We start from the raw sequence: 20,394 nt of genomic DNA on the forward strand, positions 1-20,394 counted from the left end.
ACATCCATGATTTACACATATAATCCAGGATACAAGCCACATAGTTGCACCTGCAAGGTGAATACAGAACAACTGGTTAAAAAATAAATAAACTACAGAATGTTTGAAAGCGTAACAGTTTTATGATATCACTCCCCCATCTAAGACACGAGGGGATCTGACTTTAATTACATTTGAGTTGAGTGTTTCGTCAACTTAATGTGTTGCTTAAAATAATACGTCTGCATACAGTAGGTCTATATGTGACAATGTAACCAAGTGTTGCACGGCCAGATACGGCTGTCGAAGCTGACTCAGATAAGGACATATATGATATATTATGATATTATATGATCGATGATCTGATTGAATGTGATATGAATGATAAGTGCGACACGTCGGCGTCTTCTCTACATACGGCAGTTTAAACTGTAGGCTATTTCCTTTATCCTGTAATATGACTTGATATATTTAAACTCCGCACACTGAGCTTTGATTGGTCAGCAGGCGGTGCTTTCACTGAGTTGATCTCTTTTCTATAGACGCCGGAGGCGGGCACGTCAGGTAAAAAAAGTTATTTAGCCTTCCCAAACCTGAGCCTCACACGCCGCCTATGGTATTTACCTATAGAAACAAAGTTTTTTCTGTCCTTTAAGTAGGATTCAAACCAATTTAGAACTGTTTCCGAAAGTCCCACCCAGTTTTCTAGTCGGTCTAGTAATATGTTGTGGTCAACAGTGTCAAACGCAGCACTGAGATCTAATAATACTAACACTGAAGTTCTGCCACTGTCTGTGTTTAAGTGGTTCTATTTCGTGTAAGGCTTCGCCCTCTAAGGCTATCGCTATTGGGTAATCCCCACTGCACGTGTGCAGCACTGACAGATTTATTCCATGACCACCTATGACGTGGGCCCCACCTCCGGGCTCACTTCCGTATAAATAGGAAGTAGGCCCTACAATCCGACTACTTTTCTTCAGCACTCCGTTGCAGAAGCATTGACAGGCAAAACAAGTTCTTTTAAGAGCTACTTACTAAAAAGCAAACATTCCTGGTTCCCCTGGGCCCATCCTCCCTCTCCTCCGGACGGGGGAAACAGGGTGGGGGCCCGGTGTCAACCCGACATATGAGTTACGACCGGAGCTCAAGGTGTGAGTCTTGCCGGGGATTAGAGCATGCAAACGCGGCTCTCACTCCCCAGGTGTCGTGCACTCATTGTGTCCGTCTCCCTCTGGCCCACAGACAGTGGAGAGCGGACGCTCTCGCTGCTGCGGCCGAGGATGATTGGCTAGTCCAGGAGTTTTACTCTGTGGACCAAGCCCTCTATTTATTGGATCCGAGTGGCGGGCAGCAATCAGGCGGCTCCTTCCCCTACATTCACGGATCACCATGTGGTTCCCCCGCCCTGTCTCCCTCTCCTCCGGCGGGGTGGGGGCTCGGGGTCAGCCCGGTAGCCGAGCCTAGGTTCGGCTGCCGGGCTGACGCCGGGTCCATCGTCCACGGGTCCCTCTATCCGCCATCACGGCTCGGCCGTCAATAGGCGGTATTCTCTAGGAACTCCCGGAGATCATCGGAAAGGCAGCCGCCTAATGAGATCTCCCCGTTCCCCCGGTTCAGGAGAGCTCTCCTCCGGATGACATAAAAAAAGCTGCATAAGCGGCTGCCTCACAGCCTGTCGGTTGTTAGGCAGCAGAGCTCACGGCTCAAACCAGCTGTCTTTAAAACCTGTCGGTTAATTATGGCGCGTTTCCACTGCAGCGGGTAGCTCGCTTTAAGCGTGCCGAGCCGTGCGGGGCCCGTTTTTGGTTGCGTTTCCACTTGGCCTAGTTTTGGCCCGGGGCTACTTTTTCACCTTTTTTCTGGCCCGACTAAATCGTGGTTCTAGGGCCAGGAACAACCAGGCTGAGTCGGGCTGAGTATGCTAAACTAGAGAGAGAATCGCTGGCAAGGGGGCTACAACTACAACAAGATGAACATATTTGACCGTGAATTAATTGTAATACACGTTTCAAAATGATGCCGAAGTAACAACATACTGATACCGGTTAGTAAAAACCATGAATTAATGCTTTGACAAGTCTGCAGACAGACGGCAGGCGAAAAACCCTTTTAAAATGCGTGTTTTCTAAATGTAGCTTGGCTAAGCTAACGTTATATATGCTCCGACCGTCCACACTCACAACAACGGCCTATACAGACATAAATAAACCAGCGACTGTATTCGCCATGACACAGGCAGTCTGTGGTTTGTACTTGTTTAACTTTTGTCAAGTTTCTGAACAGATATGAAGAGCTGTGAGCTCCGAGTGCTAAGAGCTAACGGCTGTGTTATTTTTCTGGGGCTCTCATTGAAGATGACGTCACGGCTCCGCCTACACTGCGTTACTATAGTAACTGCCCCAGTTCCTAAACTGTTATAGTAACTGCCCCAGTTCCTAAACTGTAATGGAAACGCAGCATTAAAGTGAGCCGGGCCTAATAAGGCCTAACCAAACCGAGCGAGGCCTGCAGTGGAAACGCGCCATTAGACAGCCCGGGTTTGTTTCCGTCACAGACAGATGGGCCTCCTACACACACCTCCGCTCATTCCTCAAGCAGGTTTGAGCGTGAACCTCAATGTCCGTTTACGAGTTTTCTCCTAAACGGCGACATGATGAGAGCCGCTGTGCAATACAGCGTGTGGAGGTGCATAAGCCAGCTGTTTGTTACCTGTCGGTTAAAAGACAGCGGGGCTCGCCGTTTGAGCTGGCTGTAACCTGTTGGTTAGCGCGGCAGCGGGGCTCAAGGCACAAGCCAGCTGTAATTAACCAGTCGGGGACAGCAGGGCTTGACGGTTAAACCTGATGCTCCTAACCTGTCGGTTATAGGCAGCACGGTTTTTCCTCTGTCCCAGATGTGCCTACTACACACGGTCATAATGAGCCTATTTGGGCTGTTATTACGCACTGTGAAAATAGCACTGCACACACCTCCGCTCATTCCGTCAGCGGGTTTGAGCATGAACGCGCCTCAATGTCCAGTTTACAAGCCTTCTCCTAAACAGAGACAGGATGAGAGCCGGTGTGAGATGCAACGTGTGGAGGGCCCCTCACAGCCTTTTCGGTCCGGGCCCCTCTTGGGCTGCTTCACAGGCAACCGCGGCGAGGGCTCTGACGTGGCTCGTCACCATGACAACCACAGCACATCCAGAGCAGGCCGCGCGCGCGCTCTCAGAGTATTACTCAGAGTGGCGACGCGCGTGTTCGATGGACAGATGGATAATAATAAGCAGCAAGGCTCACTGGTTAAGCCGGCTACCCCTGACCTGTCGGTTATAGGCAGCATGGCTCGCTGCATAAACCGGCTGTCTTTAAAACCTATTGGTTTTTAAGCAGCTCGGACAGCTCTCCTCCGGCGCGTCACACCCCGTATACGGCCCGCGAGACAATTTGGTATGGCCCTCGAGGTAATTTATAAACACACGCAAAATAGAAAAAAATGTAAGAAATCTAGACCGCAAAAAAATTAAACAAGCGAGTGCCTGTTTTTCCTGGCCAAGGTCAGGGTCCTTGAACACAACACGAGCCTAACGTGTCATCACGTGGTATATGTCTCGTCTGACAGGGGTGCAGTTCTGACGGAGAGCAGTGAGCACCAGAACGCCACTCCCGCACTTCCACAAATTGCAGTACCAAGAAGGAGCCGTACACATGCCGCAGTTTCTGCGTGTCTCTGTCTTTTGTTGTAAGCCCAGTGGCGATCTGTTCATCTGTCATACAGTCAATAACTTTGTTGTTATTAGCATCTGGTTAGCTAGCTATGCTAACGAATATAAGAAGCTTTTTCTACAACCAGTGAGGTAAAGGCACATCTTTATATGATCATTATAGTTGTAAAAAAATAAGAGAATAAAGTAAACAGGTATAAAATACTATATGACAGTAAAAAAAAGTTGTTATTAATAAAGGAGAATACAGTTTGAAAGGGGAGTGATTTGTCATATTCATAAAGAAAAATAAATCTGCTTCCAGTTCTCATATGGGTGTTGACTGTTGAGAGATGTATCCATAGATCTCTTAATGTTGCTCTCAAAGTGCACCAGATTGATGCTTTTAACTTCAACATTTAAAAACAAATCTTCCCGGGGGAGCATGCCCCCCGGACCCCCCTAGAGGAGGTTAGGTCCCCCCCCACTTAAATCATGTTCACATGGATAGGAAACTAAATACATTGGCACACATCTTGTGTCCATATTTTTCTGTTTTGGTGGTCACGCCACACCGTGCACGTGCATGCATACGCAAGTCATGGTGAGATATCTGGATTAAGAGGTTGCTTTTTCTTTGCACAGAATTAAATGAATGGGCTGTGATTTTAGTTTTTTTAAGCAGAGGTCAATAATTTGTACGGCCCTCTGAGGATATTGTAAAAATTGAAATGGCCCTTGAGAGGAAAAAGGTTCCCCACCCCTGGTCTAGGTGTTGCTAAGCTTCCTGTACTGAATATCATAGTCTATTGCCTTAATCAATATCTAGTCTGTAGAATGATCGAGGGTCGAGTATCTTTCACGACTCAGGTTTATTGTACAGTAAGTCAAGACATTACAGTAGGCAGCAACAACACAACTCGCGGGCTTACTCCGAAGTAAAGCAATCCCTCGCATGCCGTAAAGCATGTCGCAACACTGTCATAACAGCCTTAACTCTCTATGCATTGTATGCATATGTGACATCTCCCCTTTTTCCTAGTTATTTAATTTTAAATAACTGTAAAGAGTTTTGACAGATTAGTCACAGCATCATCCTGTAATAGTAAACAACAGTCAAACTTTGATAGCAAATGTTCATTCAGTCGTACTTGTAGAGGAAACTTCTGTGTAGCTATGCAGTGGGAGTCACCGACTCAGGAAGGAGACACGGGAAGAGCAGTAGCTTTGATGTCAAACACATGATGGTTTATTTGGAGTTAACGGCCGGAGGATTCACATCACAAGTCCAAGAGTCAGAGGTTCTGACTCCACGGTAGAGTTGCCACGTCAATTCTGGAGAGCCTCTCTCTTGCCAGCCCATCTAACTGGTTTCGCAGAGAGTACACAACATATTTGAGGAGATAGCCTAAACAGTGTGGGAACACAGAGCTACTTGCCTCGGACACTTATGACCTCGAAGATTTTACCTTGGAGTCCACAAATACAGAGAAGGAAGTGTCCCAGTGTACCCACAACACAGACCATCTGTGACCCAGTATTGACCGGTCACAGAATGGGAACAATAACATTATTGGCTAAGCCGCCTGTGTCCTTAAAGAAGGTAAACAGACATCGAGGTTTGTCCTGTATGTTACTAATTGGCGTCTTATGATAATTATTTCCACAACAGTCCTCTCTTTTTATCATTTATGATAACCTAAAAACATTAGTCTAATAATAATTTGGTCAATAATTAACTCAATAGGCGTCTCCAGGTTCGAGTGTGGTCTCACCTTCCATCAATTATATCACAAAGTGGAATAAGATTGAAACATTCAATCACAATGATTGATACAGCCAATCATAATAGAAAAAATCATCTCTCATCAGTGTTTGATCATCCTTTGTCAAAAGCATAATAATGAACACATAAAACACAGGTGCACAATGGCTAAATATTTGTTTTTAAACTAATATATTTTATCATTTACCATTAGTTAATTTCATTCATCAAACTATAAAATCAAAACCAGCTTGCCGCTTTAAAGATTTACTTCAAGGCAATCACTAGTCAAAAGCATGTTAAAACTCAGGATCGTAAGAGATCCAGCTACAAATGCACAGTTAGAGTATAGAATTCACAATGGTGATTTGATCAATCTGTAATCTGCAAAAGTGCAGTGTCCTCAATTTTAGGATTACTTTTACGTTTACTTAAATACGCTTTAGTCAAGAGTAAGGCACTTAGTGAAATCAATACATTCATTTTAGTCAAGTACATTGTTCAAAATCTGAAAAGGAAAAGTTAGGCAAATATTCAAAGACGTTTGTAAAAACCTGGAAAGGAAGGATTAAACATTTTTAAACCTTGAATTATTACATTTGTAAATGCTACCACTGATCTGTACCAAATTAAGTCTATCAAGTATTCTTATTAGCCATACTTACCTGAGCTACTTATGGTACTTGGAAAGGATTCTTCTGTGTTTATCTAATGTTGAGAATATCAATTTCTTTAAATTATACTAAACTAATTTGAGGATCAAATATGCTACATAATTGTTATATGAAATATTATAAATATTTGTTTTGGGCCAAAACTGAAATTAATCCAGTACTTGAAACATCATTGTAGGTCTTTCTATGCATGGATAATACATTAAAGAGTAGTGTTGTTAAGCCTGATTGCTGGATTCAAATCCACTAGAGTACATGTACCTATCCAGAGGGGAGCCAGAACTTGATAGAGCTTGTCGCCGCACAACCAAATGTAATCTTGTGGCGAGCTAAACCCCACATCACTGGGCCAGGCCAGTTGTATTGCTCACGGTTGCGTTGTCCCAGGCGAGCCGTCATCACGAGGTGGGAATGCTCCATGGGGTGTGTGTGTGTATTCCTTCGGTCGATTTTGTGACACGGACAGTCAGACTCCGCACACCGGTAACACAAACGAGGAACCAGAGAGCATATGGAACCGCTCAGCTGGCACTCGCTCGTGATACCTTGTGTGTAGTGTGTTTTGGTGTATGTAGTGCAAGTGTGGTGCAAGTTGGTGATTAGGACACATCACTTGTTGTCATCTACTTCTGTTGGTGATTAGGACACATCACTTGTTGTCATCTACTTTTGTTGGTGACTAGGACACATCACTTGTTGTCATCTACTTTTGTTGGTGACTAGGACACATCACTTGTTGTCATCTACTTTTGTTGGTGACTAGGACCTTGCAGTGGCTGGCGTGGACCCACGTAGCTCTCTCTCTGACCCTTGGCCTTCAGAGCTGTCCTACTGTAGTTATTGGGTTAACACTTGATAGGGATGTTTTCCTGAGTGCAGACAACTCAAGGTAATGGATTAGCACATTATCATTTAAATACAAAAATAGGATAGGCCCCTCAGAATTATTTGGGAGCCTTCCTGGGACATGCACATTATAAATGTAAGGTTTGTGTTAGTCATTTAACATGCAAGAATCATAAACTCATCAGTCCAAAGTAGAGAAATGTTATTGTAATTTAAAGGTGAGCTAGTCCCTGCGGATATCACCCCTTCTCAATGATTCTAAATATTATATTAATTCACCATGTACCGTTTGATAACATATTAGTTTATCAGAAATATTTTCCTCTTCCATAAAACAGGTTTGAGAAATAAATGTTCCAATATAAAATCAATTACTCAATATAATTGACTCTTCCCTCCCTTTTCTTACATATGTCTCATATGAAATAATAACTTAGGAGTCTATTTAAGCATGGTGTAATCTATTAATCGAGAAGACTCAGTATCACCTGTGTGCAGCTTACAAAAAAAACAAACAATTGTGAGAAACATATATTATGCAGGAACTGTATACCTTTGTTAAAAAAACAAAGCATATCTGATTTGGGAGGAAAAGCTTCTTCCCCTTAACATCTGAGTCACTACTGATGGCATAGCATAAATGATAGTGGGTGTCTGAGGGTGTTTTTACTGAGAAATGTCAAACACATTCAAAACCTTACATTTGAAAACTGGTTTGCATTCCTCCACTTAAAATGACGTTATCATTGGAAACAATAAAAGCTAATTGTTTTGATGTAGAATCTATCAATTGAATTGTTAGAGCAGAACAGAATGGTCGTATTGTAGCCTGAGTACCGTGCAGCCTTCAGTTTCACCAGGTGGAAACATTGTCCATATAATGTGAATACATGTAGAACTACACATTAAGAGGCTCCTGACATTAGGCCTATTTTAAAAAATAGTAGGGGTTTTTAACAGCTTGCCAGCCTACAGGCATCCTCTGCATAGCAGTATGAATAGCCTTAAAAAAACAACCCACTCTGCGGTAACGAGAGTCATATTTCTGAACCAAATGCCCTAAGTTAAGCCGTTAGTCCCATCTGACTGACCCAAGGGTTGGTGCTGGTGTGACCGGGAGGCTTCCAGGTGTTCTTTCAGATGTCAAGCTTTCAGTTCATGGCTTGGTGGGGGGAGTGGCCCACGTGAGACAGTATTGTTCAGTCTGAGGAGCGGCATTGTCTCTGGAAGCAGGTAATGGTGTCCATTCTCAGACCAGACCATTAATGTCATTTCATGTAGAGCAGCCATAGCATCTCTGTGACTGCACTCAGAACTGTGTCAGAACTGGGTGATTCTTAGTGAAGCCGTCCAAGGCCATAGACAGAATGGAACCACGTACCAACAAAAGGGACACAAGGTCATCAATGTCTCTCTTTACCATTGGCCTAATTGCACAACAAATTAGTGGGAAAAATGTGGAGCACTAATCCATCATGTGAAATGTTGAGTTAATCTAAATAATTCCTTATGGGTTGAAATCAAATTAACATTAGAACTAAAGTCAGTCATAATTGGACTTTGCACGGATCCGAATCTAAGCAATACACCATTTCCCCAGCTCTGTAATGAAAAGGATAACAAGATTAGGTACTTTACAGGAGTGTTCCACACCCAAACATGCACACTTATCTTATTCTAGTAGAGATTAGAGGACAAGGTCTAATGTCGTGAACAAAATGATCAAGTCAAAGTTATTTTGTTTATTGTTATGTACCTAATTTAATAATTAATCTTGAATTACTAATAACTTTAAAGAAGGCAACAATTTACAATTTGGATAAAGTGATTACTCATCCAAAGTGTGTGTGTGTGTGTGCTTGTCTGCCCAAGGTTTCAAACATTTGGGACAGCACAGCAGTGAGAATGTTATGAGAACCAATCTGTTGTTTATACTAAACTCGAAGGAAGCTAGACTGGAACATTTTAAATAAATCAAAACACTTGCACATTAATTAAATACATTTGACATTTAGCTCGAGCTGGGTTCAATACTTTTCTTTATGGTATTTAAAATTGGGCTCGAGTAGAACCCCTGGATTTGGCTTGCAACACAAAGTGATACTGATCTCTGTAGGACTTGGGAGTGTTATGATTCAAAGTGTGGGCCTGTGAAAGAGAGGCTCTTGGAAAACAACACCTATTTTGTAACTGTAATTACTTATTTTAAAGAAATTGCAACATTATACTTTTAAAGAATTGCTCAATTAATTTAACACACCTATTATGCACACAATAAAAACTTCAACAAATATATTGATCCTGGCTTAACCAGCGACCTTTACTCTGTTGTTCATAAGCTCGGTTTCAGAAAACTTGTCAGTAGTTTAACAACTATTTCAATTTTAGTATTGTCTATGGAGACCAATTGGTTGATACTAGAAATAATTTGAAGCAGTTTAATAAATAATGTTAAACTATTTTTAAAACTGTAATTGAACTTCAACTTATATTAATTACCTGATTCCAGTGGCCAGTTGGAACAGAATAATTAACACAGTTTCCATTTTGCTGCAACAGCGCAAAAGGTTTCAACAACAATTAGTATTATGTCTGAGTCTTGTTCTGCTTATCTGCTTTGTTTCGGAATGTGTTCAATACATTACGTTTTTATTCATTATTACTATACAATACATAGATTAAGAATAAATGAAACAAATAATACAACATTGACCTAAAACCAGATTTTGCAACCCTGATCTCCTCAGGCAAGTCTCTGAGGGTCTTGGGGCGCAGGACGGGGCATAGGGTTTATACAAGGTCACAAAGATATCTTAACATACCAGCAATACCATCTAAGAATGGATTCTTAAAGCAATATAATCTTCTTTTCTTCTTACACCTAGCGCTCACCCTTAACAGTGTGCTTCTTGTTTACATTTTCCCCTGCACACAGAGGCAGGACATAAAAACACTTTTTATTTTTCTCAGGTCATTTACTTTTGGTGAGATAACTAAAGTTTAGTTCATTTTACCCTGTCTATGGACTGATTCATTATTGTTACAAAACATACACAAGACGGCGGGACAAACCAATATAGACCCCCCATACAAACAATCAGACAAACAAAACATGAACTCGTAATAAACACCAGCGCGACAGCAAAGCTCATCCAGCTCAATTTAGTCCGGATTTTAGAGATCTTAGAGGGGGGGGGGGGAATTCTCTCCAGTGCGGCGTCTTCTCACGCCTCACCCTTGCATACAAGTGATTTATCGGTGCCTGAAAGCCGTCCAAGAGCGATAACTAGCTTATCCTCTTGCGACAACCACTAGGCTATTTGTTTCTAGTGGCGCTGTGCCCCCCCGATCGGAGCCCACAGACTTTTCCCCTGCCCTTTCTATCCAAACAACAGCTCAGTTGACTGTAGTCCGTACGACCAGCCTATCTACTCGCTATCGAGTTCACCTCAAGGTGAAACACAGTTTGCCTATGCTTGCTTGCCACTACACACCTCTGATCAATTAGCCTATAATTGTATGTATGCACTCCTGACCGCTACCTGCTCCAGAGAGCCGTAGCGCATCGGGTGATGCACGCACCTCGTGCTGGCCCGTCTAACCATGAGAAAAGCGGTCCTAAACAACGAGTGCTTTTAGACCGTCCCGTTTGAAGGACGGCGGTGCCGTGAGTTAAAACCTATAGGCAATAAGCTGTGACTTTCTTCCTCTCAGCCTGCACTGCTCCAGCCCCACACACACACGGTGAGGTTTCTTTTACACACACACACAAGGCTGCAGCTGGAGCCGTGTTTTTACAGAGAGGTGATAGCAGTAAATATCTCTGGCTGCTTATTTTCAACTGCTATGTTTAGCCACTAAGACCCTCAAAATCCGGCGATTTGTTCAATACAAATCTTTTACATTGCTTTCAATTCACACAGAAGCTCCACTTCACTGATGCCCTTTCTTTAAGGTATCTCTAAACATGAGCTGTGTATGCCTGTATGGCACTTCCGTCCCGAGCAGCATACACAGAGGAAATAAGCCAGGACTGAGTCCCCAGACACTGATCTCCTGGGTTTATCATCCCCAAATGTTCATTAACCAAAAGGAAACGCAGCCGATCAGTTTCACAGGTAATTTTAGGATACCGTCAATCACAGATTCTGATAAGGCAATGTCCAAAGTAGATTTGAAAATCACACTTACCAGAATCTGAAGATCTGTTGGCATCCTGCCGACAACGCCAATTTGTAGAGGAAACTTCTGTGTAGCTATGCAGTGGGAGTCACCGACTCAGGAAGGAGACACGGGAAGAGCAGTAGCTTTGATGTCAAACACATGATGGTTTATTTGGAGTTAACGGCCGGAGGATTCACATCACAAGTCCAAGAGTCAGAGGTTCTGACTCCACGGTAGAGTTGCCAGGTCAATTCTGGAGAGCCTCTCTCTTGCCAGCCCATCTAACTGGTTTCGCAGAGAGTAAACAACATATTTGAGGAGATAGCCTAAACAGTGTGGGAACACAGAGCTACTTGCCTCGGACACTTATGACCTCGAAGATTTTACCTTGGAGTCCACAAATACAGAGAAGGAAGTGTCCCAGTGTACCCACAACACAGACCATCTGTGACCCAGTATTGACCGGTCACAGAATGGGAACAATAACATTATTGGCTAAGCCGCCTGTGTCCTTAAAGAAGGTAAACAGACATCGAGGTTTGTCCTGTATGTTACTAATTGGCGTCTTATGATAATTATTTCCACAACAGTACTGACTAACCAAACATGTCCTATGAATACAGGTTAACTTAATGTTGATAAAGATGGGTAACCAATACCTTCAGTAGTGCTGTTATAAAATAAAATTCAAGATGCAAGTTTTCTTTTCTAAACATTGCAGCAGTAATATCACATGTGTGCATAACATTCACAATAAACAGAACCCAAAATTCAGCAGACTCAGAGTCCACCTGTGTTTCCCTATTCATTTTCTCCCCCCCAAAGGCCATAGGTGTTTTTTTTCATTCACCCCCAGAGGTCATTGTGAAACACCCAAAACACTCCTGTCTACAAGTCCAACCTAGTGGCCGGCTTACTGACACGGCCAGACCTGGTCTGAACACGTCCTGGTGTTGGTGTATGGGTTGTCACCTCACTTGGTTTCAGGGTAACAGTCTCTGGTGTGTTGGCGCTTACAGGCTGGGAAATCGCCACAGCACTCTCTGCTGGTGTTAGTGGGATGTGCTGTGCAGGTCGGGAAGTTGGTTCTGCCTGGAGATTAAGTCGGGAAATATATCATTCAAAAGAGAAAGAAAAGCTTATTAGCGACGAGTAGCGAGCACGTTAGTTAGCATTACTTTACTTAGCCTTGTCATATAAACTATTTATATAACCATGTAATACAGTTATGTAGTAGTTCAGTAAAAGTAATTCTTTATTTATATGTCTTAAATATCCTTTATTTTAGAGGGGCCTGAGACTTAACATGTTCATTGCCCAAAACTGCACTATAGTTATTGTGCATGTGACAATAAGGCCTTAATATTAGGGCTGCACGATATCAGGAACACATAACACGATAACACTTATTAGCTATATTTGAACAAAAACGTACACATGCAGCATTATTACTTTTCCAACAACATTGGATTTATTGTTTATTAGTTAAATATCATGTGTGTGTTTATATGTCCTCTCTACTGGCCAACACAGGGAGCATATGCTGAGTGTAGAAGTTTTCCAGGAGGAGGATATTTCCATGCCATGCAGGGTCTTTGGGGATGGAGATGATGATCGCCTCCTTCGTGGTCCACACAACAAAATAGCAGACTCCGGTCTGTGATGTGCAGCTGCCCTTGAACCTGGTGCCAGTATGGGTGATTCTCCTTGAGAACATAAGACCCACCCTCCTCACGGAGACAGAAGGATGGTAAGTCATGTGAAATCATCTTTACATACTAGAAAACTGTAGGAGCGGCAACTTGTTTTGAAATTGAATTTTTAATATCCGATAATAAAGTTGATCTGTTTTCTTTATTCTTCTCTCTTCCCAGCTCCATCCATCACCATTCTCTGTTCATCCGCAGAGAGAGGGCTTAGACCAGGGGTGCCCAACCTTTTTTGAACCGAGAGCTACTTTTAAAGTTGCCAGTCTGCCGAGATCTACCAGTCCAAATAGAGAGGCGTAACCATTACTGACAGCCTACTACCAGGTAAATACACACTTCTACTTGTATAAAACTGACCTTTGTACGATTTATACTTCATAAAATACTGCAGATCCTTTATCTTACCTCTTTCTAATCTACACACATACAAGTATTTAACTGAAGTTACACAACAGTGTTGTTGATACAGAGTTGGAGTTTATTCATACATACTACAGTGGGTAATGTTTTCAAGAAGCATTGAACAGTGCTGCCACATATGACACAGGAACAAAGAAAATACTCTGAACCCTTTCTTTGCCATTATATAAAAATAGTGTTGCTACAAAAGTATAAATGAGGCTTACTAATAAGACAACTCAGATCTGAAGCTACACAATAAAAAAGACAAAATTAATAGAATCAAACCCTTTTTTTGTTGCATTTTAGTAGATTATAAAAATAAATGCCTTTAAAATAGGATGCAAGCAACACTATCTTAACCTGAATTGATAATAGACTATAATCAATTTAAGTTTGCATTCTTATACCATTTTGTACAATAATTATAATGAATAAGTTCAAACAAGCTCAAACTTACAGCTGATTAAGAACGGTATCTAACTTGAGTTTTTATCATATCAAAAACCTGTTGAAATGCTACTGTTATTTTTATTGCGCGTCGCAGCCTCCAGGAAAGCTTCTTTCACAACTTCGCCGTCTTTGAAAGACTTCATGTGTTTCGCAAGAACGTGACTGACACGATAAGATGCTATGGTAGCAGCCTTGCTCTTGTTGTTGGGCCTGGTGAAAATGGACTGCTGTGCATTTAGCTGTCCTTTCGGGCCCCTCCCCTTTTGGAGCGTAGGGCAGAACTAGGAGGGAATTCCGTCTCGTAGCGTTTGTGCACTGTTTTGAAATGCCGCTCCTAAATTACCCTTCTTCGATAAAGCCACGCTCGCATTGCAGATGAGACAGATGGACTTTGAATTGGAATAGATACAAAAATAATCATCCTCCCACTCGGAGTGAAAATTATATATGTTTTGCTTCTGCCATAATTGCGGTCTTGTGTGTGTGCGGACTGTCACTCCTGTTGACACGGACAACGTTAGCGAACTAGTGCACTGCCCACTGCCCACCAGCCACGCCCCGACACATGGGGTCACGCCGGCCAATCACAAAGCTTTGATGCGTTCAAGTGCATTATTCTGGCACAGGAAGATTATGTTACAGGACATTAACGATAAAACAGAATATTGTTGTTCTATTTTTAGACACATCTCGCGATCGACTGGGAATCTCCCCGCGACCGGTCGATCGCGATCGACTGGTTGGGCACCCCTGGCTTAGACTGACCTGAGACCAGCACACCCAAACACAACAGCTCTTTTAAGAGCCACCTACATTTTCAAAGAGTTGCAATCCTACGTTATTATAATGATTAAACTGTTTCATGTATCACTTAGTTTACTGAACCGTGATGAATGAAATAAATTAGTGAGGTAGTGGTTTACTGAAGTTACAAAGACATTAATATATGAGTAACAGGTCAGTGTAAACACAAGCTTCTGTCAATTATGGATCATTCAAACTATTTATATACAAATATGTAATAAAGTTCTAAAACAAGTATTCGGTATATTCCTTGATAGCTTTTGGAGAAGGTTGTTTTTAAGTTTACTAAAATCTATCGTTTCAACTGTTTCACTTTATAAAAAGGGAACAGGTGAGTAGAGCATCATTGAGTTTCTTATTCTGTCAGTAAATTATCCAAATGAATGTTTTTCATTATTTTAGTCAACCCTAAACAAATTGATTGTACCTTTTTAATAATGACCTTACATGGTCGGCAAAGTTAAATTAGAAAATCAAATCTGTTCTGAGAAAAAACTAATACATGTTTAAAGATAGGAAATTGCCATCCCACTGAAAAACAGTCCGTAGAGATTTTAAGGCGTAGTTGTAGTTCAGTCCAACGTTTCATTTGGATTCATTTCTCCAACAGTCAACTATTTTCATAAAGAATATATATATTTTTCAAATTCAACTTTATTGTCAATCTTACTCAGTTTGTGTTTATAGACAGAGAGATCAAAAAGACGTTTAAATAAAATTATACAATTTACAGATATGTATACAAACATATATATATCCTATATGCACCATCATGTATAATGATGGTGTATGATGTAGAAGGAAGTGTGGTAGATAACAAGTAAATATACATACAGATCCATGTTACAGCAAAAGATGGAATAACTAAGAAGCACACAGTATAATAATAATTACATGCAACAATTAAATAACTGCTCAGCATCTCCACCACAATCCCAATCTGCTGTGTCCTGTTTTCCTCCCCTCTGCATAACACCCCATCACACATACAGTATGGGCTCAGATGGCCGCTCTGCATCGCGCCATCGTCTCCCATGCAGATCTGTAAAAATAAAGTAAGTACCATTTGTTGGCATGCTATAATAGATTGAATGAGCAATACAAGGATGGTCAGGATCTGGGGGTGGGAGGGTTTATTTTTCCATATATTTGTCTGATTGTTGTTATTTGATTTTTCTGTATTACCTATGAGGTTGTTGTGTTTAATATTCATGAGAATATTTGTCATTGTTCAAATGATAATAAACATTTGCATAAAGCATATTTGTCCACTCATATGTTGATAAGAGTATTAAAAACGTGACAAATATTCCTCTAAGGTACATTTAGAACAGATACAAAATGTGCGATTAATTTGCGATTAATCGAGATTAACTATGGACAATCATGCGATTAATCGCGATTAAATATTTTAATCGACTGACAGCCCTAATTTTTTTTAATGTGTATGAATACATTTTGAAAAACATTTGATCAACAAAAAAAAAGGATTTGATCAGGATCTAGACTCAGTGTGTAGTTTATTAATTAATCAATGCTCTCTACATTAGGAACACACATACCAGTGTACCAGAGGGAGTCACACACAGCTGTGCCTAGATAACCAAACAAATTGACAAGATAACCAAAATCCTTGAATCTACACACAGCAAATAAACTCAAATGACACAAAGGAGATCACACATACAGTATAGTCGATATAAAACTGTCCGCTTCAATCTGAAGAGCAACTAAAACAAAACACGGGAGTGTACCTTGTTCTTGTGAACACTAATGTTATCCACAGCATACACAGAGACCACGAAGTTCTTAAGGAGAAAACTAGTTGCTAAAACAAAACACGTTAGTGTACCTTGTTAGCTAATGTTAGCTAGCTGACATTAACGTTACACATTGCACTCATATTACTCACCGAAACCTTGTAAAGCCGGTCCCGCATGCTGGCTCTTACAGAACCGACTAACTCCCCTTTCATATAGGTACAGCTCTCAACTTGCCCAGACTTGTAGTGATGTTCACCTCGTAAAATACTTTTATTCTCATTCTGAAAGAATGTGGTGAAATTTGCTAACGTGACAGCCATCTTTATGTTGGTGACGCGTATTGTGCGAGACCAGAGACCTGTAGTTCACTGAGCGGTTTCACACGAAAAAATGTGTAACTTCACAGTTTTACGACACATTTTTATTTTTTTGACTTGCAAAATGTTCTTTTAAATTGACAAACATCATATGTGTCATTCGTGGCACAATTCAAACGGGATCAAAAGATAAGACTTTTTTTTTTTTTTTTCTCTCTATGGAGAGGCGAAGTCCCTCCCCTTCCGAAAGCCTCCATGGGACCCCGGAAGCGGAAAATTATACATTGAAGTCAATGGAGATAGAAAGGTTATCTTTTGATCCCGTTTGAATTGTGCCACGAATGACACATATGATGTTTGTCAATTTAAAAGAACATTTTGCAAGTCAAAAAAATAAAAATGTGTCGTAAAACTGTGAAGTTACACATTTTTTTGTGTGAAACCGCTCAGTGAACTACAGGTCTCTGGTCTCGCACAATACGCGTCACCAACATAAAGATGGCCGTCACGTTAGCACATTTCACCACATTCTTTCAGAATGAGAATACAATTATTTTACGAGGTGAAAATCACTACAAGTCTGGGCACGTTGAGAGCTGTACCTATATGAAAGGGGAGTTAGTCGGTTCTGTAAGAGCCAGCATGCGGGACCGGCTTTACAAGGTTTCGGTGAGTAATATGAGTGCAATGTTTAACGTTAATGTCAGCTAGCTAACATTAGCTAACAAGGTACACTAACGTGTTTTGTTTTAGAAACTAGTTTTCTCCTTAAGAACTTCGTGGTCTCTGTGTATGCTATGGATAACATTAGTGTTCACAAGAACAAGGTACACTCCCGTGTTTTGTTTTAGTTGCTCTTCAGATTGAAGCGGCCAGTTTTATATCGATTATACTGTATGTGTGATCTCCTTTTTCTCGTTGTGTCATTTGACTTTATTTGCTGTGTGTAGATTCAAGGATTTTGGTTATCTAGGCACAGCTGTGTGTGACTCCCTCTGGGACACTGGTATGTGTTTTCCTAATGTAGAGAGCATTGATTAATTAATAAACTACACACTGAGTCTAGATCCTGACCAAATCCTTTTTTATTGTTGATCAAATGTTTTTCAAAAATGTATTCATACACATTTAGAAAAATACAATGTACAATCACAACCAATACAACACAAATTACAAAAAATACAGAAAAAACAAACAATAACAACAGACAAGAGGACAAAACTATGGAAAAATAAACCCTCCCACCCCCAGATCCGGACCATCCTTGTATTATTGCTCATTCAATCTATTATAGCATGCTAACAAATGGTATTTACTTTATTTTTTACAGATCTGCATGGGAGACGATGGCGCGATGCAGAGCGCTGTCTGTGATTGTGCACAGGAGATGTACAAATGCAGCCACGCTGCAGCATTGGCAATATTTGCCATATGGCAGATCAGCTCCACAGATGTTGAGTGCCAGTGGAGGAAGCCTGGCACTTAAAAAGTAGTCCAGCCGGTGTCTCAACTTTACCAACAGCGAGAGGAGACATACAACCCACTGGCCAGAGACATCGCCAACTGTCAACTGGGGGGTTGTAAACGAAGCCGAAGGCTTTTGTGGAGGCTTTTGTGGAGGCTTATCAAGTGACAGTGTTCGAATCGAGTCTGGTCTCTTTGTGAGTGAGTCGGGTGTTTTGGGAGCATCACCCGATGGACTTGTGCAGCCATCTGCCCTGCTGGAGGTGAAGTGTCCACACAGCCAGAGGAACATGACCATCGCGGAGGCAGTCCAGTTACCATCCTTCTGTCTCCGTGAGGAGGGTGGGTCATATATTCTCAAGAAGAATCACCCATACTGGCACCAGGTCCAAGGGCAGCTGCATATCACAGACCGGAGTCTCTGCTACTTTGTTGTGTGGACCACGAAGGAGGCGATCATCATCCCCATCCCCAAAGACCCTGCATGGCATGGAAATCTCCTCCTCCTGGAACAATTATACACCCAGCATATGCTCCCTGTGTTGGCCAGTAGAGAGGAGGACATTTCAATAAACATACTCTTAACACCCTCGGACTCTGCGTTGTGTTGCGTATGTGTGATGGGGTGTTATGCAGAGGGGAGGAAAACAGGACACAGCAGATTGGGATTGTGGTGGAGATGCTGAGCAGTTATTTAATTGTTGCATGTAATTATTATTATACTGCGTGCTTCTGAGTTATTCCATCTTTTGCTGTAACATGGATCTGTATGTAACTCTATATTTACTTGTTATCTAACACACTTCCTTCTACATCATACACCATCATTATACATGATGGTGTATATAGGATATATATATTTGTATACATATCTGTAAATTGTATAATTTTATTTAAACGTCTTTTTGATCTCTCAAACTGAGTAAGATTGACAATAAAGTTGACTTTGAAAAATATATATATTCTTTATGAAAATAGTTGACTGTTGTCAAATGAATCCAAATGAAACGTTGGACTGAACTACAACTACGCCTTTAAATCTCTACGGACTGTTTTTCAGTGGGATGGCAAGTTCCTATCTTTAAACATGTATTCGTTTTTTCTCAGAACAGATTTGATTTTCTGAAGTTAATTTAACTTTGCCGACCATGTAAGGTCATCATTAAAAGGTACAATCAATTTGTTTATGGTTGACTAAAATAATGAAAAACATTCATTTGGATAATTTACTGACAGAATAAGAAACTCAATGATGCTCTACTCACCTGTTCCCTTTTTATAAAGTGAAACAGTTGAAACGATAGATTTTAGTAAACTTAAAAACAACCTTCTCCAAAAGCTATCAAGGAATATACCGAATACTTGTTTTAGAACTTTATTACATATTTTTATATAAATAGTTTGAATGATCCATAATTGACAGAAGCTTGTGTTTACACTGACCTGTTACTCATATATTAATGTCTTTGTAACTTCAGTAAACCACTACCTCACTCATTTCACTTTCATTCATCACGGTTCAGTAAACTAAGTGATACATGAACCAGTTTAATCATTATAATAATGTAGGATTGCAACTCTTTGAAAATGTAGGTGGCTCTTAAAAGAGCCGTTGTGTTTGGGTGTGCTGGTCTCAGGTCAGTCTAAGCCCTCTCTCCGCGGATGCGGCGGGCCAGCTGGATATCCTTGGGCATGATGGGGACCCTCTTTGCTTGGTTCATCTTACTGGGGGGCAGCTACATGGATGTCGGTGCAGTCCACAATCATTGTGCAGTTGAAGGCAGAATTAATTTATTATTGACTCCGAATGAAGCACAACTTCATGTCATACAATACAATGACTTTATTTGTAATTGTGTAAAAAAATATGAGCATTGATTAGCAAGCAGGACCTGCAGGAACAGAGAATGGTGATGGATGGAGCTGGGAAGAGAGAAGAATAAAGAAAACAGATCAACTTTATTATCGGATATTAAAAATTCAATTTCAAAACAAGTTGCCGCTCCTACAGTTTTCTAGTATGTAAAGATGATTTCACATGACCTATGCAAAATATCACACTCAATACAAGTGTGTCTCTGGGGGTGCATTGTGCCTTTGATGTATATAAATAATATACCATAACCAAATACTATTACGTACAGTGGAAATCAGGTTGCCAGAGCAGGTCAGTGTGCATGTTCCTCAACGTCTCAGCAGTTACAGGTGAGGTAAAGAAAATAAAAGAGAAAAAGGTCAGTAACAACACTTTAAAGTAACAACACTTTGAATAATTATCTCTTCTAACAATTTTCTCTCAATAAGCACACAACGACTGTCTTTCCAATAAACAGATTGTCATCACAATGAAACACGTCCAGAAGAATGTCATG

General features: G+C 41.0%; 1 long non-coding RNA gene across 1 annotated transcript; it reads right to left on the reverse strand.

Annotated features, from left to right (window-relative positions):
- Positions 1-4,705: 4,705 nt before the first annotated feature.
- On the reverse strand, positions 4,706-12,195 carry LOC117547221. Its single transcript, XR_004569138.1, has 3 exons — positions 11,767-12,195; positions 10,486-10,487; positions 4,706-4,761 (listed from the first exon to the last, which is right to left on the reverse strand). It is a non-coding gene; the product is annotated as an uncharacterized LOC117547221 (long non-coding RNA).
- Between the last annotated feature and the right edge of the window lie 8,199 nt (positions 12,196-20,394).

Source organism: Gymnodraco acuticeps, unplaced genomic scaffold (genome assembly GCF_902827175.1).
Source record: "Gymnodraco acuticeps unplaced genomic scaffold, fGymAcu1.1, whole genome shotgun sequence".
NCBI lineage: Eukaryota > Metazoa > Chordata > Actinopteri > Perciformes > Bathydraconidae > Gymnodraco > Gymnodraco acuticeps.